The sequence below is a fragment of the Elaeis guineensis genome, chromosome 12 (genome assembly GCF_000442705.2).
Source record: "Elaeis guineensis isolate ETL-2024a chromosome 12, EG11, whole genome shotgun sequence".
In the NCBI taxonomy this organism is placed as follows: domain Eukaryota; kingdom Viridiplantae; phylum Streptophyta; class Magnoliopsida; order Arecales; family Arecaceae; genus Elaeis; species Elaeis guineensis.
The window spans coordinates 5,682,095-5,708,511 of NC_026004.2; the positions used below are offsets into that span (position 1 = coordinate 5,682,095).

Consider the following 26,417-nt stretch of genomic DNA (forward strand, 5'->3'; position numbering starts at 1 on the left):
CAAATTGGAAGCAAAGCTATTATCCATTGAGATGAGGGTCCTGCATCAGATTGTAACGAAACTCTTCTTTCCTAGGAGTGGTAGACATGACTTACTATCTGGCAGAGATGTATGTGTCATGTTTCATATCATCACTCAGACCCCCCTAAACCTCCCTGCACTTATGATAGAGGCCATGAGAGAAACTTTGAACAGATCAAAGGCACACTTGCCTTATGGTATGGCCCTTACTAGAGTTTTTAGGAGGTTTGGAGTTAGCTGTGAGGGGGAGACACCTACCAAGCTCTCACATGTGGACACTTTCAACCAACACAGCCTGCACCGAATGGGAATTACAAAGACTGTTGGTGGTTGGATCAAGGGCTCTGAAGAAAGAGCTGAGGAGAGAGCTGAGGAAAGAGCTGAAGACAGAACTGAAGGCAGAGTAGAAGAAGAAGGTCCATCTTCTCCTGTACATGACTTCAGGACAGCTTCACCAGATACCCAGTTCATTCCTGATACTGAGGCTGGCCCTTCTGAGTTTACTAGGATGCCCACACCAGTGTATCAGCCAGAGAGCAGAGCACCTCCATCAGAGTTCAGACTGGCTGACGATCAGATCGAGCATATTTCACAGCGTGTGGCTTCTTTGCTGTCTAGCCAGTGGAGTAGTACTTCTTTTGCACCTGGAGCTACTTCTTCTGATCAGACCATTACTCCCCACATCTCCACTGTATTTCAGATGATTTCAGATCAGTCCGTCAGGATACAGCAGCTTGAGGATACAGTCTGGAGACTTACTGGCAGAGTTCTTGACTTGCAGGGGCAAGTCCTTGCATTGGCCCATCCCCAGCCACAGGAGTCTACTATTGAGGTCACAGATCTCACTGCAGAGGCTGGCAGGCTCAGAGGAGCATTAGAAGGTGGATATGAGCTACTGAGGAAAGAGATCAGAGGATCGAGTGAGCATGCTACCACCCTGTTCACTGCTCTACTTCAATCTGTTTCCAGAGCACTGAACGTACTTGATTCTATCAGACTCATGGTATCAGCCCTAGTATCTCAGCGTTCTCAGCCACCCAGTTCATCTCGTTCTCCTGCTCGTGCCAGCACTTCCACTCGTGGCAGAGGCAGATGGGGTAGAGGACGCACTTCTGATCCATCATCTCCTCACCCTATATCTGATGACTCTGATCATTGACTTATCTAGATCCTAGGAGTTAGTATCTTGTTCTAGGATCTATACCTTGGGGCCATGTATTGACATTTAGCCGGTTGAATTTTATGTATTGAAACAATTATGATATTAATGGAATCATCTTTTACCTATATTTCTACCACTTTGTAATGATTATATTTTGGTTATATTTCAATCTCTGATACATCTGTTGAAATATTATCTTCTCCTTGTTGTTGTTTGCTGTTGATAATTGCTATATTAAGGGGGAGCAAACATCTGTAAAAAAAAAAACTCTAAAGAAGAAGAAATTAAAGAATATTTCAGAAAAAAAAAAGAAAGAGTTAACTATGTTTGATGATGTCAAAAAGGGGGAGAAATTAAACTAAAACAAAAATTGAAATTAGACAAAAAGCAAAACCCTAAATTATGAGAAAAAGGGGGAGAAATTAAACAAAAACAAAGATTGGGAGAAATTAAAACAAATATTGAAGAAATTAAACAAAAATAAATATTGGAGAAATTAAAACAAATATTGAAGAAATTAAACAAATATTGGAGAAATTAAACAAAAACAAGGATTGAAAGATTAAACAAAACTTTGAGAAATTTGGTATCAAAATTTGGTATCAGACAGAACTTTAACAAAAAGTCATCCATCAAAAGCAAAATCATGAGTACAATGCAAATAAGTATTTTTTATATAAGCTCTGATATTCAAACTTGCTTTTGAAATTTTACTCACCTTGATACATCAATAAGAAATTTGTTTTACTCTGATACATCCTACAATTTCTTTTAACTTAATCTGATACATGATAACATTTGATCCGATACAGTGTGAAGGTTTCTCTAATATATTATAACATTTGCTCTGATACAGTGTGAAATTTTCTCTGACATTTGCTCTAATACAGTATGAAATTTTCTCTGATACATTATAAAATTTTCTTGCTCTGATACATTATAAAATCTTTTCTGATATCATTGTAAAAATTATTTTTGCTCTGATACATAGAAAAAGTTATTTATCTTCTCTTGCTCTGATATATCTTGAACTCAAAATGATCTAATACCCTTTTCAAATCTTTAAGAAAATGGACAAACTATTTTTGCATTTATATTACATGCAAAAAGAATCATACTCTTTTCAAGCATATACACCTATAATGGATTCTTTTGAAATTAATGCATTAACATAAATATTTTTGTTCAAATATTTTGTCATCATCAAAAAGGAGGAGATTGTTGCTCCTAGATTGATTTTGATGATTACAAATCAGATTGAAGGGATTCAAATAATTTTAAAATGAAAAAGTCCTTATGATCTTCAAGGGCAAAATCATAATTTCACTCAAATCTTGATTTGATAGTATCATTTGGTAGAACAAATGATTTGAAATCTATTGGTGAAAATTTCATTGTGTTTGGACTTATATTTTTGAAGTTATGAAGGTTTGAAGTGCATGAGTCGACTCATGAGTCGACTCATGGCACTGTGAGCTGATTGGCACGCAAAAATTCTCCTTGGCACGCTAGTTTTCTGGCTTGGCACGACCTGTGAGTCGACTCATGAGTCGACCCACAAGGCATGAGTCGACTCATGAGTCGACCCCTGCTAATTTGAGCCAAGAAATTCTAGAAAAGCATTCTCTGATTTTTGCAACAGAGGTCGACTCATGAGTCGACCTCTGAAGCATGAGTCGACTCATGAGTCGACCCCTGCGACGGGAAATGTCAGCAACGGCTATTTTTTTGTCCATTTTAATTGCCATTTATGCTTCCTAAAAATCCTCTAACGGCTCTTTATCTGCCTAAATTATTTTCTCTTGCTTCTAATGCTACAAAATGCTTAATTTGATGAAAGAAATTGCAGATTAAATAGCGGATCAAACGTGAAATCAAAAAGAAGAGAAGAAGAAGAAAAAGACGAGAAAGAGAGAAGAATAGAAGAGAGGATCCGTAATTTGCAAGAATAAGCCTGAGATCAACGAAATATCCATAGAGAAAAAGAGAGAGGATCCACAATATACCAGAGAGATTGTGAAAGAGAAAAGCTAGATCTTTCAAGGAGAGAATTCTTCACGCCTATCGTTTCAACCTTGATCTAGAGATCGTTCAAAGCTTTCAAGAGATCTTCAATCAACGATCAACCTCTTCTCAAGCATTCGTTCAACCGTTCATTCATCTTGAGAAAATCTGAAAAAGGGGTTCTTCATTTGAGTAAAGCTTTTATTGTTATATTTGCTCATAAAAGGAGCTGTTATTGTATTAATCTGTGCTCTAAATATTCTTACTCTTTGTGAGTTTTTGCTCTTATTTTTGGAGGATTTCCAAAATAAGGAAAGGTTGATCCGAACCTGAAATCGGAGTGTTTTGGGTTTGCTTGTACCCGGGAAACAAGTGATCTAGCTTGGGATAGCTAGTGTCGGAGTTTCCGACGTTTTGTATTCGGGTTGAATACAAAGGATAGTGGATTGAAATTCCCAAGTGGGATCTTGGGGAGTGGATGTAGGTGCAAGGTTAGCACCGAACCACTATAAATCCTTGTGTTTGTGGTGTGCTTTATCGCTTTATCTTATTTCTTTATTATATCCTTGCAATACTGCTTTAGGTAATTAATATTGTTTTAAGCCATTGTTTTGTTCTTCATAAGTTATCTGTTGGGCTTAAAATTTTTAGAAACCCAATTCACCCCCCCCTCTTGGGTTGCATAGCTGGGCAACAGGGAAGCACGGAGCTGAGGGGTGGAGGGTAGGGTGATGGGGTGGGTGCCCAGGGGAGGGGGGACCATGAATGAGCGTGGGGTTGGGGTGATGGCACGGAGGAGTGGCAAAACCGCAGGTGGCACCAGATGGGGTGGATGTGGGGTGGCCGTGGGAACAGGAAGGTGTAGGATGCAGGGGAGGCAGTGCCAGAGGGGATGGGTGTGGGGTGGCCACGGGAAGAGAAAGGCAGAGGATCCGAGGGGGTGGGTGCGGGGTGGCCGTGGGAAGAGGAAGGCAGAGGATGCAGGGGGAGGGGTTAGGGCATCGGAGGGGGTGGATGCAGGGCGGCCACGAAAAGGCTGAGAATCCCAGGGGGGCACCAGAGCGGGTGGGTCGAAGAGGGGAAAAGGGGATTCAGGGGTTTATAAAGACTGAAAAATTCAAATTCAAATTTTTTTTCAAAAATTGATCGATGCCAATTAATTTTTTTAAAATTTAAATTTATGATCGATTTTTTGATTGTAAAATATTAAAAAATTTTATGATCGAAAAATCTTTTGCAAACTGAATTATAGAAGAAAAAATAATTTAAAAATTTTATGATCAATTTTTTAATCATAAAATTAATATTTTGCAACCAAAAAATTGATTACAAACTTATTTATAGATTAAAAAAGTAATTCAAAAATTTTATGATTGATTTTTCAATCGTAAAATTTTGCAACCAAAAAATTGATAACAAATATATTTTGTAATCAAATATAATTTTTTTCTTATTTTTTTTTTTGAATATGGTATAATTTTAAAGTTTAAAATCTATCTTCATCATTCATTATCTAAATAATTATCATTAAAATATCATCACAAAAGATCACCTCGATCTGGTAGCCTTAGCTATGTCGATCAATAAAATTTAATTTCGACGGTCATGAAGGACCGCATGATGATTCGATAGATAGAGATCATCGATGGGTCTAAAAATTTACAATGATGATCTCGATGATATTTATAGCATACTGTCAAATTTTACTTCAATCAGACATTATTATCATGATCAATTTAGTAAGAGATGATTTAGACCATTAAATAAAAAATAAATAATTAAAAGATCAAACGACATCCGATTATAAGATAATTTTTTAGATAAATGATCTTTTCTACTACTTTAATCATTTGTATAGTGATAATCATAAAATTCAAACCGTACATATATAAACCATCCAAAACTATATGTTTCTTGATATTCATTCTTAAAGTCCTTAAGTTATTATACTTTACTTTTATAAGATCCACTTAACGTTGATGGTTCATATATGTGTGATTTGAATTTTACGATCACCACCATATAGATGATTAAAGTAGTAGCAAAGATCATTTATGTAAAAGATCATCCTATAATCGGATGTCATTTGACCTTTTGATCATTTATTTTTCATTTAACAGTCTAAATCATCCTTTGCTAAATTGACCACGATAATGATGTCCGATTGAAGTGATAATTTTGATAGTGTGCTATAAATATCATCAAGATAATCATTATAAATTTTTGGATCCATCGATGGTTTCTATCTATCAGATCATCATACGATTATTCGTGACCGTTGAAATCGAATTTTATTAATCGACATAGGTAGGGCTATCAGATCGAAACAGTCTTTTATGATGATACTCTAATGATAATTATTTAGATAATGAATAATGAAGATATGCTTTAAATTTTAAAATTATACCATAGTCATAAAAAAAATTATATTTGGTTGCAAAATATTTTTACGATTGATTTTTTAGTTACAAAATATTAATTTTATGATCGATTTAGTGATCAAAAAATAAAAAATAAATAAATTTTTTATTAAAAAAATTGATCACTAATTATTTTTAAATTTTTATTAATAAAATCAATCACAAAATTGATTGCTAATTATTTTTAATTTTTTATTAATATATCAGTCATAAAATTGATCACTAATTATTTTTAATTTTTTATTAAAATATTGATTATAAAATTAATCACTAAGTATTTTTAAATTTTTTATTATTAAAATTGATCATAAAATTGGTTGCTAATTATATTTAATTTTTTATTAAGATATTAATCATAAAATTGATCACTAACTATTTTTAACTTTTTGATTAACAAAATCGATCACTAATTATTTTTAATTTTATTATTAATATATAAAGCATAAAATTGATTACTAATTATTTTTAAATTTTTTATTAATAAAATCAATCATAAAATTGATCACTAATTATTTTTAATTTTTTATTAAGATATCGACCATAAAATCGATCACGAACTATTTTTAAATTTTTTTATTAATCAAATAAATCATTAAATTGATCACCAATTATTTTTTATTTTTTCTTAATATATCGATCATAAAATTGATTGCTAATTTTTTTTATATTTTTATTAATAAATTGATTGTAAAATCGATCACTAACTATTTTTAAATTTTTTATTAATAAAATCAATAGCTAATTATTTTTTATTTTTTTATTAATAAAATCTATCATAAAATCAATTGTTAATTATTTTTTATTTTTTATTAAGATATCAATTACAAGATCGATCGCTAACTATTTTTAAATTTTTTATTAACAAACTTGGTTGCAAAATTGATAACTAATTATTTTAAATTTTTTATTAATAAAATTGATCATTGATTATTTTTAATTTTTTATTAATATATCGATCATAAAATTGATCACTAATTATTTCTAATTTTTTTATTAGCAAAATTGATTACAAAATTGATCACTAATTATTTTTGATTTTTTAATTAAAATATTGATCACAAAATCGATCGTAAAGTAGAAAAAAATTATATTCAATTGTAAAATATATTTATGATCAATTTTTCAATTATAAAATATTAACAAAAATTTATGATCAAATAATCGATCACAAAATTGTTGCATTATTTTTTTAATCCATAAAAAGTTTGCAACCAATTTTATGGTTGCAAAATATTAATTTTATGATCGAAAAATTAGTCATAAAATTTTTGAATTATTTTTTATTTTGTATTTAAATTAAAAAAATAATTAAAATATTTTATGATCAACATTTTGGTTGTAAAATATAAAAAAATTTTGTGATTGAAAAATCAGTTGCAAAATCAATCACAAAATTTTGCAAAATTAATATTTTATAAATTTATTTTTATATTTTCTTTTCAGTTGCAAAATCAATCACAAAATTATTATTTTGCAACTAATTTTTTTCATCATTATATTAATTTTTAATAATCGATCGTAAAATCGATCATAAAAATTTTGATCGCAAAATCGATCATAAAATTGGTTGCAAATTTCAACCAAAAAATATGGTTGCAAAATCACTGTTTTCTTGTAGTGCACACCTATGATTGATGTTTGTTCTATATGTTCGAGTTTTGCACATACTATTTATGATTGTCCTGCTACATCCCAATTTTTTGAGTTTATACATAAACAAGTAAATCAAGCACAAATTGATTAGAATAATTATAGACCAAGACACAATCCTTACTCAAATACCTATAAGCCAGGCTGGAGAGATCACCCCAAATTTTCATGAAAATCCCTACCTATGGCTAATTCGGTTACTCATAGATCCAATTTTTAGAAATCACAGTATAGGAATCCATCCTATAGCTAGCACCAATATACCTCACAGTTTGTACCCAATTACAGCTTTTCTTTCGAGAAAGACATCTGACAAATCCTCCACTCTCACACCAAGACAATTGCAAAGCTAGAGATCCAAATAGGTCAACTAGGCACTTCTCTCAGGAGGTGGAAGGAGGGTAAACTGCCTAGTCAACCTGTTGGGAACCCAAGAGGGCAGTACATGGCTGAGAGCTCCAATAGCCCCCTCTTTAGGATCGCTCTCAATCCTAGAACTGAAGTCATCCTCAATCACACCTGAGTATGTATGTATAAGACTATATGATATGCTCTTAGTAATCAGTGCATTGGATCCAACTCTTAATCTAGAAACTCAATTTAGGAGCATGATAGAAGAATAAATAGAAAAAATTCTTAATAAACAAGGGACTGAGAGTAGGATCACGAACCATCTTCTGGTAATGAAAAATAATGAAATAATGGAATTTATCGATAATGGGGTTGTAAACTATCTTTCTAAATTTGGGTGTGAAAGACCACTGAAATTTTTCAATCAAGTATTTGATCTTGGATAGGTAAGAGAGTCAGCATAGTCTGACTGAAGATTTTAAACTTAGTACTTATTGGGAGGTAACCTAATTTTTTGAGAGTAGTCTTAATAAAAATCTGACTAAAGACTTTAAACTTAGTGCTCGTGGGAGGCAACCCAGATCCTCATATTTTACTTTCATTTTCCTTTTCAGTTTATTTAGGAACCTGAATCCAGTGAGGGCTATCAGCTAGGTTGGGGGGGAGAACTACATTGCTATCCTTAAGGCTCAGGTGAACTCCTTCCTTTTTTTTTCTTTTTATATATCACATTCTATTTTCCTACTCCATTGAAGACAATATTGATTAAGTTGGGGGGAGAATAATAAAAAAATTTTTAAGTCTTCGAATAAGTTAGTATTTAGTGGTTAGACATCCGATTATGCTTAAGAATCAAGTTGAATCAAGTATTTTTTTTTAAAAAAAATTGATGCACAGCTCAGAGGGTTTGTGAGATAATGAAGGATTAAATATTAAGAAAACTCAATAAAAAGTTAAGTCTAGAGCATAAATATTTTTTCTATGAGTACTTCTAATTCTTCCTACCAACATCAAAGAAAAATTTACATCCTATGGGCTAGTGTAGGATAACTATTCATTTCTTTATAAAATAAATCATTTTATAGAATAAAAGAAAGTTTCTAGGTACTTCTCACTGTGTAATTGGATCTTTTTACCAAAACAAGCATTAAGATTCACGTCAAAAGGTGTGAAGGATAAAAAAACTTATTGTAAAGCTAGTCTAAACTCGTAGTCTGTTTGATTTGAGTAAATTTGAGAGATATTTTATATCTAATGCCCTAAAGTCATCTAGTTCGGGAGTCATTGGCTAAAAACTCGCTATATGGATCAAGCAAAAAGCTCAAGGGGTTAAAATACTCAATAGCAGTACAATGTTAAAGAAATATATAAAAAAAATTAATAAATGAAGCATGGAAGTAACAATATACTTACCCATATAAAGGTTAATGATTTGGACATAAAAGTAGGGATAATTTAGAAAAAATTCAGAAAAAATTTAATGTTCTTAGCTTAACTTCCACACTGATTAGTATTAATACCTCAATGACATACTTCACTCATGTTCTACTGAACATCAGTAGCTCTTTTAAAAATTATTTAGTGAAATTTAAAACTTTAAGCTAAATGGTATCTAGTCCTAAATCCTTTCTATACTCGAGGACGAGTAAAATTCAAATTGGAGGGTGTGACAAGTACATCTAATATACCTATAAAAGCATTAATGTGTAAATTAATTTATCTTTATTCCTATAGAATTGATGCTTTTATTTGTGCTTTGTATGAAAGATGATTGTCAATGTAAAGAGCTTGATTTGAGAGTTAGAAGGACTCAAATTTGGAGCCCATCGGACTTCAAATGGATACTGAATGAAAAGCCAAAGGCAGACCCTAATTAAAGTCAAAATGGGCTCAAAATCAAATCAAACCGGCTTGAACCCAAGCCTAATTTAGCGCCCAATGTATGGTGGACCAACCGCTTGGTCCATAGTATCCCAGTCACGGTCCACAAAAAATTATCCTGATCTATTATCACAGTTTATAGAGGGCAGTGCACTGACGGACAGCTGAGATTGGGTCGAAGCACGATCGGACAGTAGGGATGAGTTGCCAGTCGAAGAGATTTTAGCGCCATCCGATGGCTCAGAGCAAAACTTGATCATGGTCCAATGGCTGATATCGATTCTTGATTTGATAGTGTTATTTAGGCAAGATCTGGGCGGTTGGACATTGATCGGACAGCCAGAAGACTTTTATGCACACTAGACACGATCTGGTTGCATTTTGGATGTAGTTTTCATAGGAAAATCTCGCATATTTAAAGAGAAGGCAATGAACAGAGACAGGAGAGTAGCAAGGCTGCAGACCTCTTTATTTTCTCTTTTTTAGAGCTTTGTAAGGAGTTTTTGAGAGAGAAAAAGAAGGTAGCAACTAGGAGTCTTTTTTTTTATCCTCCTTCCGTGAAGATAATGCTTGCAAACACCATGCATGGTTGAACTCTGAGTCTTCAGAGGAGTAGGTGAGGTTCTTTTAATATTTATATTTTTAGTTTCTTTATTATGTAGTTAAATCTTGATTGTAATCATCTTTTCTTTCATGAATAAAAATTCTCCTTTCATTCCTCCAAGTGTAGTTCCCCGGGGAATTAAGACAGGTTCCATAGCATGGATACTGCCCCAGAAGCTCGCACTCGTTTATGTCTCCCATAAAAACAGCTTTATAATAAGGAGGAGAAGGCATGCTTTGAAGTAAAATTTAGAATTATGAGAAGAATTATGAGAAGTTGAGTCCCTCGGCAATAAATTGGTGATTTGGTGGGGGATTCATGACTCCCTCAACTTTTGGCGAGGGAGACAGAGAGCTCGAGTCCACTGCAGTTCTAGCGGCTTGATATCTTGGTCAGATTAACTCACGGATCCATAAATTCCATCTAAAAGAAAAACTCAGAAATCAATAAGAAAAATAATTATCGGCAAAGTTATTTAATTTAAACAAAAGTTTAGGAACTCAACAGTAAGAATTCACATGTGCGCGCGTGAAAGATAAACAAAAGTTGTGCGTATAAAGACTCATAACAATAATTAAACATAGTTTCTGGTCAAGAATAATTATATATACTTAACCAACATGATATGAAAAATACTTTATGTTGACAGAGGTAGTTAATTTGACCAAGTTAGATCGCTGATTCACCCAAAATTCAGGTGGGTTGTTCAATTAAATAGCTGAGTTCCCTTTGTGTCCAAAAAAAAAAAAATGAAAAAGAAAAAGCTGAGTTTCCTAATTAAGTTTCAAAGGCAGAAGCTAGCAATTCAATGATGATCCAACCTAAAATTTGATCAATCTCCGATCTAGATTGGATGATAGTTGATTCAACCGACTGAATTTAGGGCAAAAGGAAATTTAAACTCATGATCAGTACCTTGGCATCCACTCGGGAGACGGGGATTGCCTTCATAGCCCATTGAACATCTGCAATAATATCCAGGAGCGTTGGTAGAGTTAACACACTCGCTGTGCTCGCTAAGACAAAGGTAAGAAGTGGTGTCAAGCATGGCTTTCTCAGAGCTCGTGCCTCCTACTAACCAGTCCAACTAGAGTTGTCAATATGGGCTGGCCCGCCCTGACCTGTCCCGATTCACCTCTAAACGGGTCGGGGCAGGCTGGCCCTTTTAACTGATCGATTTGAAAAACCCCAACCTGACCCGATCCGCCATGAGCTGTGGGTTAAATGGCCAACCCATCAAAATTCAAAAAAAAATCCTGTAAACAGTAATATAAACTAAATTTTATATTCAATTTGAGCTCAAATCAACCTATCAAAGTTTCACATCTCAATTCTTAGAGTCATAAAATAAAATTGTCAAACTTAAACTAAATACTTAATGTTGGTGCAGAATTCCGCCGAAGTCGGAGAAGCTGGAGCTGGGATGACCGCGGCCACTGTCGAGACCTGCACAGAAAGTCTAAACCGGAGTTGGGGGTGCTCCGGCAAGTCCCTCCGACGCTCAAGTCAATACTCTGCTTCAACAAAAATGGAGTGCTCGAGCAAAAATTTTGGCAGAGTTTCGAGATAGAGTTACCAACTTAGAGGAAAACGTATCTGAGGGTCCTTATTTATAGATGGAGGAGGCATCCGATTGACAGCGACGCCTGTAACCACCTGACAGTGGGCTGTTCAGAGCAGCCTGGAGTTTGTTACGGAGAGTAATGGCGCCAGGGGTCGTTTAGGGCCACGTGGAGTTAGTTATGGAGAGTGGAGTGGTGGATGTTGTCACGACTTGCCAGAGTGTAGTGGAGCCGCGTGGAATCCGCTGCAGGGAGTGGAGCAGCGCAGTGGCCTTCGTCGTGGTTTGCCAGAGAGTAGTGGAACCGCGTGGAATCTGTTGCAGGGAGTGGAGCAGGGGGACGGCTCTTGTCGTGACTTGTCAGAGAGCTTGGATCCGTCGGCTGGAGCTCGACTGGAACATCTAATGGAGCGGGATGGCTCTCTATTATTGGTCTGGGAGAAGCTCGGATGTCCCTGAAGCTGCTGACGAGTCTACTATTGTCGGGTACCTTAGGCACTGATACTACAGGTGGGGGTCACCTGCTGTAGAAGTTCGGATAGAGACTTAACGTTGACGAAGCCTGGTAGGAATCCAATTGCTAGAGAAGTCCGTCTGAGATTCGCCCGATGTGAAAACTTGCCTGAGGATGATCCGTTGGGGAAGTGCGGTTTCATGAAGGATCTGGTGGAGGGTCGGCCGGTGATGGACTTTGGATGGCACTGGGGAGGCTCGGCAGACATCGGAGGCGATCGGTTGTTGCAGAAATTCAGCTGCTGGAGCCCGACCATCGTAGAAGCTCGTCTAATATCCAACCGCTATGGAGGTTCTTGTAGAAGGCTGAAAGGAGATCGCTTATTGTAGAAGCTCGGTCGAAGGTCGGTTGTCGCGGGATCCGACTACGAAGAAGCTCGACTGAAGTCTACCTGTAATGAAAGTTTGGAAGGAATACGTTTACAGCAGAGGCTCGGATGGGGTTTGCTTACAATAGGGATCCGAGGTAGGCCGTCCGCTGTAAGGGTTCGGAGTAGACTGCTTGCAGCAGGAGTTCGGGACGGACCACTCGTGATGGAAGTTCGGAGTAAGCCGCTCGCGATAGAAGTTCGGCTATTGCAGGAGCTCGATTGGAATCCTAAAGGCAGTCGACGGCCGTAGAAACTTGGAAGGAGTCCGGTTACCGTAGAAATCTGATTATCGGGGAAGCTCGGATGCTGACGAAGCCCGAAAGAAGTTCGAGGGTAGTCGGTTGCTGTAGAAGAACAGCTAATAGCGAGGCTCAGAGGGCCTTCGGGGCGGCCCAAGGAGTGAACGCAGAAGCCCATCGTCGAAGAAGTCCGGACGGCCGAGGGAGTTCGAAGAGGCGGCATGTACAAGGTCGGGAGCTGGAAGAGCCCCGAGAGATCAGTCCTCTGCAGACTTCGGTCGGGGGGGTACTTTATACCCAACACCGGTCCCTCTGCTTTCGAGTTTGGGTTTCGAACGAAGGAAGTACAGAGAATTTCTCACGGTCGAAGTTGCTCTCCTCGATTTTTGTACTCAACGATCGCCAGATATTTTGATGCTTGGTACGCTGGTACTGGAGCCTTTTCGAAAAAGGTTTCTTCTTACTGGGATTCCCGCTGAGGCGTGGCTCTAGGTACGGCATAATAATTATTTTATCAGCTGTCGGCTATTTTCAACAGCCTGTCGAAGTGAGTGGGACATGCGACAGGTACAGGCTGGTCAGAGGAGATCCGCGATCATAACCGCTCCAGGTCCCGTTGCCTATTTAAACACGCCTTCCCCCTTAGGGGTTTCACCCTGCTTGAGAGAGTCCTTCGGTCCCATCTTCTATTTCGAGAGCTCCAGCCCCCTTTAGCATCCTTCTCGACCTTAGGCGTCCTCCGGGTCTCCCATCATCCTTGTCGCCTTCCCGCACTCCTCAGGTCAACCTAGGTTAGTCCTGAAACTTCTCGCTGTTCTTCTGTTTGTTTTTTTTTTTTCGGCCTTGTTCGTTTAGCTTCCTTAAGGGCTTGCTCGCTATTTCTCTAATTTTTTTGAGATTTTGTAGCTTTCATTCGATCCAAAATGTCTTCCGATAATTCCTCTTCTAGTAGTTCTAGGTGTTCGTCGGCTCTAGTTTCTCAAAGTCCTAGTACCGCGGCCGAACCTGTGGCCAGGATCGAACCCTATCCAGCCTTTGCATCGGACACCATCCCTAGCTCCTTGACTCTGGATGAACTCTCACTGATAAAGATTCAGTATGGGGTTCCTCCGGAGTACGAGCTAGAGCTTCCCGGGCCATCAGACTAGGCTAGCGCCCCTCCTCCCGACCGCTTCTGTCTATACGAGGAGGCCTTCCATGCCGGACTTCGACTTTTGCTGCCATCTTTTATCGTTGCTCTCTTCTATTTTCTCAATATTTCTTTAGTTTTCATCGTGTCAAACTCCTTTAGGTTTTTGATAGGGTTTCTTTCTCTTTATAGTTTAGCCGAAGTTCGGCTGACTCTTTCTTTGTTTAGGAACTTCTACACCTTCAAGCGCCATCCCTCGACAAAGGATTGATGGTACTTCTCTCCCCAGTTCGGTAAGAAGGGGTTGCTAAAAGGCACCCCCTTTTCTGTCCATAACTGGAAGGAGAAGTTCTTCTATGTCCGATGCCCGACCTTGGAGCTAGGACTATCCTCGTGGGGCTCCCTAAGAGATTCCGTCCGCCGGGCTCCTACCCTGAAAAGGGACGACCTCGAGGCCTCCAAAAAACTCGAGGCATATCAGGCCCCCTCCTCCCCGACCTTCTGAGGGAACAACTTTTGTTCAACGTCGGCCTGAGCCCTCTTGATCCCAGTACCGATTCATCATTTCATTCATTTTTTTTTTACCTCTGAGCTGTGTTGATTTCCTTTTATCGCAGACATGGACGCAAGCGTGGCTCGGAGGCTAGCTCAGGATCTCAAGACCCACAAGAGGAAAGATGCCTCGATCTCGAGGTCGGTGAAGAGAGCCAGGACAGAAGGGACAAGCTCGGTCGTGCCTGCTCCGGTGGCCGTCGCCGTTGAAGTCCTTTCTGACACCAAACCCGCAATCCCCCGGGCCCTTTCAAGGAGCCCCCCGACCGAGGATCCCGCTCCCGAGGTTTGCCTCGAGAGGATACCTGGGGTCGAAGGGAGGAGGAGAAGGAAGATCCTGGCCTGAAGGAGCCGCAGCCGCAAGATTGCCGTTGAGGGGGCCAGCAGCTCTGAGGAGGACCTGGAGGACAATCCCTTCAACAACAGAGACTTAATAAAGAGGCTGATCGATGGGTGCATTCTGCCCAAGGTCGTTGAAAGGGTCATCCTCGCCGATCCCGAGCTGCGGGTCCGGGACTCCCTGGGAGCCTTCCTCGAAGTAGGTCAACTCATCTTTTTCCTTCTTGCCTCTTTATTCGACTTATTCTTCGGCCTTTATATTGACTCCTGACCTTTCATGCAGATTAGGCACCAGCTGGTCGCCAACATCGAGGCGGCGAAGATCGCCAAGAGGGAGGCAGCTCGGGTGGAGAAGGGCTGCCTAGCTGGGGCCACTCGCCTCGAGGAGAAGATCACCGAGGTCCTGAGTCTCCAAGAGATGCTGGAAAAGGAGGGACAGACCTCATCCAATCTGAGGACCGCCTTGGAGGAGGAGAGAGGGAAGGCTGAGGCCAAAATCTCTGGACTGAGGGTGCAGGTCTCTGAGCTGAAGGTGCAGGTCTCCGAGCTGAAAGCATGGATTCCGTCCCTGACTTCAAAGGCAGGGGCCCAAGCGGTGGAGGAGTTCAAGGCCTCCTCCAAGATGGAGGATCTAAAGGTCCAGTTCGGCCAGGACGCCTTCATCAAGGGTTTCGAACTCTGTCAAGAGAAGGTGGCTAGGAAATTTCTCGAGTTGGATTTTGGCTTCCTGAACGAGGCATCCGATGATGAAGCCGGACCATCCGAAGCCACTGTCGATCCTCCTCCAGCCGGGACCTCATCGGCCGTCGCGATCGCCGCTGATGATCTTTCAGGGATGCCGAGCCCCTCTACTTCTGCCCCAGAGGTTCGAAATCTCTAGCTTTGTACTTCTCCTTTGTGGTGATATATATATATATTTTTTTCTTGTACTTGAAACTTATTTGATCAATGAAACTGAATTCGTCTCTATGGAGGGTCCCCCCCTTTTTATATTCTTTTCCTTCTTCTTGTCTTCTTGCATTGATTTGAATCATGGTGCTCTTGTCTTCCAACGACAGTGTCCTGCCGAAGCTCTTCCCCTGTCGGAGGGTATTCCCATGAAGTCGATGATATGAGACCTTCAAAGGAAAGTTCGTCGGTTGACGAAGAAATCTAAGAAACTGGAAGACGAACTCCATCGGCTGAGGAAGAACCACTCGAAAGTTACTGCGGAGGCTATTCGCCTTCAGGACCTCCACAAAAAGGGGCTCATGGAGTTCACCCAGAAGAAGACCGACTTCGTGACGGAGCTCGAGAAACTCCAAAAGCATGCCAGCAACCGATCTTGGGCTCAGGCTTTTAAGATCAGCTCTCTCGAGGTCGAGCTGGCGGCTGCACCGGAGAAGATCAGCCAGCTGGAGAGGAGCTCATCCTGGCTCGCGGTCCAAGCCGACCGCGATCGAGACTGGTTGAAGAAGATCTCCGACCTTCAGAAGCAGCTGCAGGACACTGAGGCGAACTATAATGCCTATTGAGTCAGCTGGAGTGGGCAGGTAGAGGACTACCGAAGGAAGCTCCAGACGGCGACCGATGAAGTAGCTTACCTTCGGAGGCAGTTGTCCGGGAGAGTCCAGCCCACCTATGCATGAGGCTCCAATGAGCTCTGCTCTTTGAGGGAGACTATGGCAGAATTGTCCGTGGCCCTTGGGCGGGGGGAGGCCGAACTGCAGCGATTGAAGATTCAGCTAGTCCACGAGCAGCAGGCGGTCAAGGATGCTGAGGCAGAGTCTGAGGTCCTGATGAGGAGGCTTCGAGAGTCAGAGGACAAGCACTGGTGGTTCCACCGGATGTTCCAGGATATGCTGCAGAAAAAGAAGAAACTAAAAGAGGAAGTTGAAGATTTAAGGCAGTCCATAGCAAGGGCCAAAACCGAGAGCTCAAAGTTGGAAGAAACTGGGCTTCCTTAGAGCCTCTTCCTCTTCTTTCTTTTTTTTCCTTGGCCTTTAAGGCTTTGTAATGCATACTTCACCAATGAAATGTGAATGAAATCATTTATTACCTCGCCCATTCTGGTATTAAATGATTGTTTACCAAACTCCATTTGTCTTTCATCTTATTTGGCGTCGACGTAGCTTGTAATCCCTTGCTGATTCTTGCGTTGATTCGTTGCCGATGTAGCTCGAAGGTTCCTGGTTACCATCGTGTCGATTTGTCCTTAAGGGACTAGAGATTTTCGACAAGGGTCTTCTCTCTCATCGGGACAAGGTCCCTTGTGCCTTTGATGTGGTCCACTTTTCACCTATCGCTGGTGTAGTTCGTCGTCTTTTCTTTTTGTCTCTCCTTTTTCTTCTGTGTTTGAGTGAGGATCTTCCCTCCACTCTTGATAGGGCCGTGAGAGTGTGGAGGAGTCATTGAGGAAGCTTCCCCCTTGTCGATCGATCGAGTCTTTGTTTGCGTTGGAATGAGGTCCCCCCTTGTTCCTGATAGTTGGTTTCAGCTCGTGTCAGGATGAGGTTCTCCTCCTGTTCCTGACAAGGCTGTGGGGGCACATAAGGGCCGTCGTGAGGGCCTCTCCCCCCATCCGATCTTTAGAAAATCGGATCTTAGACTTTGCTCATGTTAGGATGAGGTTCTTCTCCTGTTCCTAACAAGGCTGTGGGGGCACATAAGGGCCGTTGTGAGGGCCTCTCCCCCCATCCGATCTTTAGGAAATCAGGCCTTCGATTTTGCTCATGTTAGGACGAGGTTCTCCTCCTGTTCCTAACAAGGCTGTGGGGGCACATAAGGGCCGTTGTGAGGACCTCTCCCCCCATCCGGTCTTTAAAAAATCGGGCCTTCGATTTTGCTCATGTTAGGACGAGGTTCTCCTCCTGTTTCTAACAAGGCTGTGGGGCCACATAAGGGCCGTTGTGAGGGCCTCTCCCCCCATTCGATCTTTAAAAAATTGGGCCTTCGACTTTGCTCATGTTAGGATGAGGTTCTCCTCCTGTTCCTAACAAGGCTGTGGGGGCACATAAGGGCCGTTGTGAGGGCCTCTCCCCCCATCCGATCTTTAGAAAATCGGGCCTTCGACTTTGCTTACGTTAGGATGAGGTTCTCCTCCTGTTCCTAACACGCTTAGTTTCGTTTGTATGGGGGAGTTATCTCCCGTCGTTGTAAGCTCATACCAAAAGAAAGAATGTACAAATATAAAGAGAATTTTCATTCAGGGCAAAGTTGCTGACAATACACTTGTAGATCTTTCAAAGCCTATAACCGCAGAAGGTCTGCTCCTCGCCAGGGTCCCCCTGAGACGGAGTTGATAATCTCAATCGAAGGCCGATCTTCTGGCTGCTCCTCCCTCTTTGGCGGTTCCGACTGCGGCAGGGCCCTAGGCCGATCTTTTCTTCCTTCAGGTCGGCGTCGAATGAATCTGTCGAATCGACCCCGTCTGATGAGCTCCTCGATCTCATCTCGGACCTGAATACACTCCTCTGTATCATGGCCGTGGTCACGATGATAGAGGTAGAATTTGTTCGGATTGTGCTTTCCAGGGTGCGAGCACATCCTCTCCAGCCTTGGGAGCTGCTCCCTGACCTCCATCAGCACTTGAGTTTTCGATGCGTTGAGAGGAGCATAGCTGTGGAATCTCCTGGGAGGAGAGCCTCACCGAACTCGACGGTCTATGCTTCTCTGTTTACAAGTTCGGGGCGGAGTCCGGACGCGCCCGTGCCCGGGAGGAGTTCGAGAGCGTGGCCGAGCTTCACTCGGCCCTTTTTCGACTGTGGGCTTGCTCGAGTCTCCCACCTGTCGTTCTCTCGCGGTCTCCTCGTCCTTCATCTTGAAGGCTTCTTTCGCTCGGGCGTATCCTTCGGCCCGAGCCAGCAAATCAGCGAAATCTCTGGGGTACTTCTTTTTCAGGAAGAACAAAAGGTCGTTCTTCTGGAGGCCGTCCTTCAGAGCGGCCATCGCGACTGATTGGTCCAAGTTTCGGACCTCCAACGCAGCGACGTTGAAATGGTTGACATAAGCCTAGATGGATTCCCTCCCTTTGCTTGATGTTGATGAGGGACTCCGATCCTCTCCGGGGATGCCGGCTGCTAACAAAATGAGCCGTGAACTGGTGGCTCATCTGATCAAAAGAAAAGATGGTGCCCGACTTTAACGCCGAGTATCAGTTCCTTGCTACTCCCTTCAAGATGGATGGGAAAGCTCGGTACAGAATGACGTCTGGCGCACCATGGAGCAGCATCACTATCCGAAAGGCTTCCAGGTGGTCGATCGGGTCTGAGGTCCCGTCATAGCTTTCGAATTGGGAGAGCTTGAAGTTTGGCGGGATTGGTTCCTGCATGATCTTTTGAGAAAAAGGGAGGTCAGTACAGATATCCTCACCATAAGCAGGGGGAGCGTGGCAGAGTTCTTCAATCTGCTGGTTCATCTCTCGGAGCCTTCGATCTAGGAAGTCCTCACGACTGCAGGTCTCGAGGGTCTTCAGGCAGAATGGAGGTAGAGATCCTCTGGGGGTAGAATCATGAACGGACTGAGGGCTCTCCACCCTCGGGTTTGTCTTTCTGGGAAGGATGGGGCGACTGGCCCAAGTGGTCCGCCCCACCGTCGGATTTTGAAATTTTGGCAACACTCTCCCCAACCGCACCGATGCCTGCGGCTGTTGTTGCTGTTGCATGACCTGCACCGCTTCAGTGAGGCCCCTGACCTGCTGAACCAGCAGGTCGAATTGCTCCACGCCGACCACCATTGTCGGAGGAGGAGGAGGGGCTTGAGAAACTGGAGGTGAGGTCGGAGCCTGAGATCTGATCGTGGAGGCCGTGGATCGCCTGGTGGATGCTCTGTGGGGAGGCATCGGGTGAGGATCTAGTAGAAGAAGGAGAAGAGAATGTCGGAGAAGATGACCAGAATCAGTCCCGTTGAGCACTCCTTTAAGAACAAGGGTACTGCAAAGACACATGCCCTTCCTCTAGCGCCAATTCTGTTGGTGTAGAATTCTGTCGAAGTCGGAGAAGCCAGAGCTGGGATGACCGCGGCCGCCACCGGGACCTACACAGAAAGTCTAAATCGGAGTTGGGGGTGCTCCGACAAGACCCTCTGATGCTCAAGTCAGTACTCTGCTTCAACAAAAATGGAGTGCTTGAGCAAAAATTTTGGCAGAATTTTGAGATAGAATTACCAGCTTAGAGGAAAACGTATCTAAGGGTCCTTATTTATAGACGGAGGGGGCACTCGATTGACAGCGATGCCTGTAACCACCTGACAGTGGGCTGTTCAGAGCAGCCTGGAGTTTGTTACGGAGAGTAGTGGCGCCAGGGGTCATTTAGGGCCACGTGGAGTTGGTTACGGAGAGTGGAGTGGTGGCTATTGTCGCGACTTGCCAGAGTGTAGTGGAGCCGTGTGGAATCCACTGCAGGGAGTGGAGCAGGGCAGTGGCCTTCGTCGTGGCTTGCCAGAGAGTAGTGGAACCACATGAAATCTGTTGCAGGGAGTGGAGCAGGGGGCGGCTCTTGTCGTGGCTTGTCAGAGAGCTCGGATCCGTCGGCTGGAGCTTGACTGGGACATCTAATGGAGCGGGATGGCTCTCTATTGTTGGTCTGGGAGAAGCTCGGATGTCCCTGAAGCTGCTGACGAGTCTACTGTTGTCGGGTACCTTAGGCGCTGATATTACAGGTGGGGGTCACCTGCTGTAGAAGCTCCGATAGAGACTTTCCGTTGGCAAAGCCCGGTAGGAATCCGATTGCTAGAGAAGTCCATCTGGGATTTGCCCGATGTGAAAACTTGCCTGAGGATGATCTGTTGGAGAAGTGCAGTTTCATGAAGGATCTGGTGGAGGGTCGGCCGGTGATGGACTTCGGATGGCGCTGGGGAGGCTCGACAGACATCGGAGGTGATCGATCATTGTAGGAATTCAGCTGCTGGAGCCCAACCATCATAGAAGCTCGTCCAATATCCAACCGCTATGGAGGTTCTTGTAGAAGGCTGAAAGGAGACCACTTATTGTAGAAGCTCGGTTGAAGGTCGGTTGTCACGGGATCCGACTACAAAGAAGCTCGGCTGAAGTCTACCTGTAATAGAAGTTCGAAAGAAATACGTTTACAGTAGAGGCTCGGATGGGGTTTGCTTATAGTAGGGATCTGAGGTAGGTCGCCCGCTGTAAGGGTTCAGAGTAGACTGCTCGCAGCAGGGGTTCGGGGCGGACCACTCGTAGTGGAAGTTCGGAGTAAGCCACTCGTGGTAGAAGTTCGGCTATCGCAGGAGCTCGGCTGGAATCCTAAAGGCGATCGACCGTCATAGAAATTTGGAAGGAGTCCGGTTACCGTAGAAATCTCGTTGTTGGGGAAGCTCGGATGCTGACGAAGCCCGAAAGAAGTTCGGGGGTAGTCGATTGCTGTAGAAGAACGGCTAATAGCGAGGCTCAGAGGGCCTTCGGGGCGGCCCGAGGAGTGAACGCAGAAGCCCATCGTCGAAGAAGTCCGGACGGCCGAGGGAGTTCGGAGAGGCGGCATGTACAAGGTCGGGAGCCGGAGGAGCCCCGAGAGATCAGTCCTCTGCAGACTTCGGCCGGGGGGGGGTACTTTATACCCAACACTTAATATAACCCAAACTTAAAAGACTTTAAGTTCTAATTTTCAAACTAATTTAGAGATAAATTAAAGTCCCAAAAAATTATCCTCCATATCATTATCGTGGTCCTCATCATTCAATTCTTCTTCTTCTTCTTCTTTATCAATTATCTCTTCAATAACATTAGAACTCTCTTTTGAAATATATATATATATATATATATATATATATATATATATATATATATATATATGAAAAGAGACGGATCAGCCCGCCCCGACTTGCCCCAACTCGCCGACCCAAACGGGGCGGGTCATTTGACCCATTTTTAAACGGTTTGCCAAAATATAAACCCAACTCGTCCCATTTACATGGCGGGGTGGGCCAACCCGATGGACTCAATTTAAATTGACAGCTCTAAGTCCAGCACCACAGGAATACCCTTCTTATATTTCTCTCAAATATGTGAGAGGATATGACATCAGAGGCCATGAACTGATACCGATGCTTATCTACCAAGAAAGAAAAGCTGCAAGGATATAGCTGGTCGATGTGGGAAATATCGGGCCTGGACCAATGACAGAATTATAGTAGACAAATCCCTTGGGAATGGAAGTCTGGCAGCAGCCCATGCCGTTGCATGATGATGCGGCTTGTATCATTGCATGTCGGCGAGCATGCAATGGTGTAGATCTGTCCATCGTTGGAGCTTTGTAGGTGGGTGTTGGAAAGTAGGTAATATTTTCTTGTTTAGCTACTCTAATTAGGGATGGTAATGATGGCTATGAGCAATAGATAGCTTGGCTATTTCCTTGTAAAAGAAGAGAAAGTTGTATATAATGGGGTCTACTCTGTCCCATAATGATATAGAAAAATAAATCTTTCTCCTTCTCTCCACATTCAACATGGTATCAGAGCTCCCAAATTCTGATCCATGAATTTTTTCTATTCTTAATCTCTCCTCTTCCCTCGTTGCAATCTCCTCCCTTTGCCATCATCCCACCTCCTCAACATGCCCCACCTCCTCAACTCATTCCCCATCGTCGCTCTTCCCTTCTGCTCGGCCCCATCTTGTCATAGATCGGCCACCGTGCAACACCACTCCTCCCACCTCTTGTCTTCCCAATCTCCCATCACCATTTGTTCCATCACCAGCCCCATCTCGTCACAAAATGCCACCAGCCCTTCCACACACACCGCCGCCTCCTCCATCACCCGCAATGCCCCTATCCACCACCAATGCTTGCGTCACCTCCGCCACCACCCTTGCTCTCACCATTGGCACCCACCGCCATCCTGATCCCCTACTCATGATCTCCCACCACCATCCGCACCCACCAAACCCCCCTCCCTTCTCCTTCTCCAACTCTAATGTGATCTCTCACTGTCGTTTGTGCCGCACTCTCTGTTCGTACCACACCCAGCTCCGTGCATCACCAACCCCTCCTTTCCGGCACCACCCCGAGCGCCTCCTGCACCTTCCACATCTTGTGCAACCACTCCATCATTGCTGTCTCCTCCATCACCCGCAGCAACCACCCCCTGCTACCGCCACCCCATCCCTCCACCATCCTCTCTCACACCCCACGTGACTATGCCCATGGAATTCACCCGTGAAAAGGAAAAGGTCAGCCCTTCCTTCCTTAGTTGATTTTTTTTTCAAAAAAATAAAAAATAAAAAAAGAAGAAACAAGAAAAAAAAGAAAAAAAAAGATGAATATCATTCAATGATCTTTTCTTTGAGCTCATTGGAAGATGTCTGGCAGTTTCACCGAAGAGTTAGAGAAGATAATAAGTGAGGTAGTGACTTGTACCTTTAACTCTCGATCTAGGATGGATAATCCTGCTCTTCAGATTAGGTCTGTTCGGTTGGATGGATCCCTCACCTATCTTTTGTGGGCCAAAAATATGCAGTTGTTCATCAAAACCTGTGGTTTGGAGGGTTTTCTCACCGGGGCTAAATCACAGCCACCAATGGGTGCATTGGTATAATAGGAGTCAGAGAACTTGTGATGGCCTGGCTAATCAACTCCATGGTATCCTCTATTGCTCAAGGCATGACATTCTTTGAAACCACTCAAGAAATTTGAGAGGCTGCTATCTGAATTTATTCCTAGCAAAGTAATACAACCTAAGCTTTTAAGCTCAAACATAAGGTGCGTGCACTCAGGCAAAATGAACTTTCTATCATCGCTTATATGGTGGAACTTCAATATCTACGGTCAGAGCTAGATTTTTATCACCCCTTCAAGGCCTGTTGTGCTAATGATGCTACTAAATTTAAAAAATTTACTGATGAGGAACAAATCTTTGATTTTTTTATCGGCCTCAATGAAGAATTCGACCCAATCAGAGTTTAAATTTTGGTTCAAAATTTCATTCTGCCTCCTCTCAATCAGATCTTCTCACTAATTATAAGAGAGGAGACTCGTCGATGTGTGATGATCGCCTCCTCTGATACAGCCCGTTCTGCGATGGTCGCACAGCCACAGTCATAGTCTCACGGTAGAGGTGATCGAGATATGCGGATATGCTCCTATTGTAACAAACTGGGGTATATCTGTGATATATGTTGGCAGTTACATGGTTGTCCTCCATCTGACCAGGGTCATGATAAAGGAGGTCGGTGAGGTGGTGGACACTCTAGAGGAGCAGTCGATCATGGTCGGACCAATTTCTTTAAGGTCCATAATGTAACTTCATTTATTTCAGCTCCTCTATCTATCGTGGCTTCATCTGTTTATGCTCCTCTGCCTACTACTCCATCTGTGAATGCTGAAAGTTCTTTGCTTATGGAGGAACTGCAGACCCTACATCATATTCTGACCAGGCTGAACACTTCTTCTAGCAATACCTCTTCATCTGCTATAGGTTTGCTTAGTGATTCTTCCAATCTTTTTTTATTTTTCATTCATGTTTTGCACAATCTAATTTCTCTCACATTAGTTTTTATACTTCTGATAGTGATAGTGCACTTATTGCCTTCGATACTTTTCAGCATTGGATCCTAAACTCGGAAGCTACTAGTCATATGACAGGACAATCTAAGTTATTTGTGTCATATTCACCTTGCGCTGGTCGAGATAAAGTTCGTATAGCTGATGGATCCTTCTCCACCATATCAGAAAAAGATTCTGTCAACTGTACACCAACCATGATATTGTCTTCAGTTTTACATGTTCCTAATTTTTTCATAAATCTCCTCTCTATCAGCTTCATTACAACTGCTTTAAGTTACAAAGTCATATTTTTTCCACCTATTGTGTCTTCTAGGAACTGACTACGGGGGAGACAATTGGATATGGTAGAATATATGACAAGCTTTATTATCTGACTGGAAGAGGATAGAAAGGTAATTTGGAGACTGACTTGGTTGTATCTTCTTCCGAGAATGCTGTAAATGAACTCCAGTTATAATATCGCAGGCTTGGACATCTTTCTTTCTCTGTGTTAGTAAAACTCTTTCCTAGCTTATATAATATCTGTGACAAGCATAAATGGGTTTGTGATGCATGTGAATTTGCTAAACACATGCGAACTATTTATCCTATTTTTGGCACTCGAAGTATTAAGATCTTTGATGTTATTCACTCTGATGTGTGGGGGCCGTGTAGTACTATTTCTCTTTCTGGACATCGATATTTTGTCACATTTATTGACTGTCATAGTAGAGTGACCTGGGTCTATCTACTAAAGATGAAGGATGAGGTTCTCAGGTGCTTCAAAGGAGTTCTACAAGTTTGTAAATATTCAGTTTAATGTCACAATTAAAACTCTAAAATCTGATAACAGTACTAAGTACATGAATAGGGAGTTTCGTGAGTATTTAACTGCTCGTGAGATTGTCCATCAAACTATATGTGTCAATACGACTGCTCAGAATAGTATTGCTGAACGTAAAAATTGATATTTATTGAAAGTAGCTCGGTCTTTATCCTTCACTATGAGGGTTCCTAAGTTTTTTGAAGTGAGACAGTTCTTACTGCAACCTATCTTATTAATCGCATGTCTCTTCGAGCTTTAGACTACTACATGCCACTTGAGTACTTACAAAGGGTGTCTTCTATTGTTATACCTCTTTGGGTATTTGGGTGTGTGTGCTTTGTCCGAGATCATCGATCTACGATTGGTAAACTCGATCCTTGGACTCTCAAGTGTATGTTCATTGGCTATTCTGCTACTCAGAAAGGATATAAATGCTATTACCTTCCTGAGTGACGTATGTTGGTCAGTATGGATGCGACATTATGGGAGTCTAAGGTATTCTTTAGCAGTGATACTATGGATGTGCCCACTGATCAACCTACTATTGAATCCGACTTTCTTTTCTCTCTCGATGTTTCATCTAATTTCATCGACCGTGAGGGGGAGCTTGATCGATGGAAGTCTGGGGAGTAGGAGTAGTCAAATAGTAATTCTGATCGATAGGAGAGCAGCAGTCTTCTCCACATATTACAGAGCCTATTCCACATGTTATAGAGCATGGTATACATTCTCCTACTACCCATCATTCTCCTTCAGAGTCGGCTCTGATATCTTCCTCCTCCAATAATAATGGTGGTAATATTTTTTGATTGATTTACATCTTCCTATTGCTCATAAAAAAGTTTCTCATCCACACATTATTCCTCCTCGTTACCATCATGATATTGCCGATTTTATTTCCTATGAGTCTCTTTCATCTTCATATAGGTCTTTTATTACATCTCTAGCTTCTATCTCTGTTCTCTCACACTGGAAGGATGCTATGGTAGATCCAAAATGGAAGGAGGTAATGCTTGAGGAGATGAAAGCCTTGGTCAAGAATAATAAATGGGAGCTTGTTCCATTACCTGCTAGAAAATAGGCTATTGACCGTAGATGGATTTTTACGGTGAAATAAACTTCAGAGGAGACTGTTGATCGCTATAAAGCATGGTTGGTAGTAAAATATTATACTCAGATATATGAAATAGACCATGATGAAACTTTTGCTCCAACTGCGAAGATCAACTCTGTGAGGACTTTTATTTCTTGTGCTGCTAATCTTGGCTGGAGTCCTTCTCAATTAGATGTTGAGAACACATTTTTATATGGGTATCTTTAAGAG

General features: G+C 42.0%; 1 pseudogene; it reads right to left on the reverse strand.

The window, feature by feature from the left end:
* The window catches only part of LOC105054885 (wall-associated receptor kinase 5-like), a 65,734-nt pseudogene that overhangs the window by 28,645 nt on the left and 10,672 nt on the right, over positions 1 to 26,417 (reverse strand).